This window comes from Oncorhynchus mykiss, chromosome 9, assembly GCF_057628025.1.
Source record: "Oncorhynchus mykiss isolate SJ-2025 chromosome 9, ASM5762802v1, whole genome shotgun sequence".
Classification (NCBI taxonomy): Eukaryota; Metazoa; Chordata; class Actinopteri; order Salmoniformes; family Salmonidae; genus Oncorhynchus; species Oncorhynchus mykiss.
Genome location: NC_143030.1, coordinates 7,892,093 through 7,894,592, shown reverse-complemented (window position 1 = coordinate 7,894,592; position 2,500 = coordinate 7,892,093).

The window sequence follows — 2,500 nt, the reverse complement described above, 5'->3', positions numbered from 1 at the left end:
TGCCGTAGCGAATAGGAACGGAGCAGGGAAGCCAGGGGGCAGAGCCTGGCCTGAGGACAGCCTATCAAATGACGGCTTCACCATGGGAAGAGCCGATGAGGAGTCTTCTGTAAGAGATTAGTAATGATTTGAATACAAGCACTGTGTATAAGGGGATGAAGTGACCTTCCTCCTCTTTAACAAGGAGGGAGAGATGGACAGATAAAAGATGAGAAAAGTGAGAGGAGGTCAAAGGTGATGTGATTTTGGAGACATGGCATTCGCAAGACTATGAAGCCTGAACTCTTCTCTCCTCCCCCTTCCTCCCTCCTCCCCCTCTATCCTCCCCCTTCTACTCCTCCCTCTTCCCTTCTCTCCTCCCTCTTTCCCCTTCTCTCCTCCCCCTTCTCTCCTCCCCCTTCTCTCCTCCCCCCTTCTCTCCTCCCTCTTCCCTCCTCACCCTTCTCCCCCTTGAGAAGAGGGAGAGAGGCCAGTCCCTCTCTATATCCCTCTAATGGTAAAGTCAGTCTAGAGTCAGTCTCTAGATCCCTCTAATGGCAAAGTCATTTTAGATCCCTCTGGAGTCAGTCTCTCTAGATCTCTCTAATGGTAAAGTCAGTCTCTATATCCCTCTAATGGTTAAGTCAGTCTCTATATCCCTCTAATGGCAAAAATAAGTATAGATCCCTCTAATGGTAAAGTCAGTCTCTAGATCCCTCTAATGGTTAAGTCAGTCTAGATCCCTCTGGAGTCAGTCTCTAGATCTCTCTAATGGTAAAGTCAGTCTCTATATCCCTCTAATGGTTAAGTCAGTCTCTATATCCCTCTAATGGCAAAGTCAGTCTCTAGAACCCTCTAATGGCAAAGTCAGTCTAGATCCCTCTAATGGTAAAGTCAGTCTCTAGATCCCTCTAATGGTAAAGTCAGTCTAGATCCCTCTGGAGTCAGTCTCTTAGATCTCTCTAATGGTAAAGTCAGTCTAGATCCCTCTAATGGTAAAGTCAGTCTCTAGATCCATCTAATTGTAACGTCAGTCTAGAGTCAGTCTCTAGATCCCTCTAATGGTTAAGTCAGTCTCTATATCCCTCTAATGGCAACGTCAGTCTCTAGATCCCTCTAATGGTAAAGTCAGTCTCTAGATCCCTCTAATGGTAAAGTCAGTCTCTAGATCCCTCTAATGGCAAAGTCAGTCTCATCCCTCTGGAGTCAGTCTCATCCCTCTAATGGTAAAGTCAGTCTAGATCCCTCTAATGGTAAAGTCAGTCTCTATATCCCTCTAATGGTAAAGTCCATCTACTATATCCCTCTAATGGTAAAGTCAGTCTCTAGATCCTTCTAATGGTTAAGTCAGTCTCTAGATCCCTCTAATGGTAAAGTCAGTCTAGAGTCAGTCTCTTAGATCCCTCTAATGGTTAAGTCAGTCTCTTAGATCCCTCTAATGGTTAAGTCAGTCTCTAGATCCCTCTAATGGTAAAGTCAGTCTAGAGTCAGTCTCTAGATCCCTCTAATGGTAAAGTCAGTCTCTAAGATCCCTCTAATGGCAAAGTCAGTCTCTAGATCCCTCTAATGGTAAAGTCAGTCTAGAGTCAGTCTCTAGATCCCTCTAATGGTAAAGTCAGTCTCTAGATCCCTCTAATGGCAAAGTCAGTCTCTACAGATCCCTCTAATGGTAAAGTCAGTCTCTAGATCCCTCTAATGGTAAAGTGAGTCTCTAGATCCCTCTAATGGTAAAGTCAGTCTCTAGATCCCTCTAATGGTAGAGTCAGTCTCTAGATCCCTCTAATGGTAAAGTCAGTCTCTAGATCCCTCTAATGGTAAAGTCAGTCTCTAGATCCCTCTAATGGTAGAGTCAGTCTCTAGATCCCTCTAATGGTAAAGTCAGTCTCTAGATCCATCTAATGGTAAAGTCAGTCTAGAGTCAGTCTCTAGATCCCTCACTGATGAGTGGGTATTTAGTCCTGAGATAATTAACATAAGGAGTCATGATCTGAATAATAACCATATCTACAGTAGTGTGTGTCAGAAAGTGTGCTAAAATATGTATGTGTGTGTGTGTGTGTGTGTGTGTGTGTGTGTGTGTGTGTGTGTGTGTGTGTGTGTAAGAGAGAGAGAGAGAGAGACACAGAGACTCACCTTTCTCTCTTGCAATTTTTTTTTGAATGTCTCTTTCAGTAAGGTCTCTGTCGTGATTCACAGGGTCTGGTGACGATGTAGAGCTGAGATGTGAGGAGAGCTGTGAGAGGAGAGGTGTATGTGTGTCTTCTGAGACGGGGAGGGGACGGACTGTCACACACACTCTAGAGAGAGAGAGAGAGAGAGACAGAGAGAGAGAGAGAGAGAGAGAGAGAGAGAGAGAGAGAGACAGAGACAGAGACAGAGAGAGAGAGAGAGAGAGACAGAGACAGAGAGAGACAGAGAGAGAGAGAGAGAGAGAGAGAGAGAGACAGAGAGAGAGAGAAACAGACAGAGAGAGAGAGAGAGAGAGAGACAGAGAGAGAGAGACAGAGAGAGAGAGAGACAG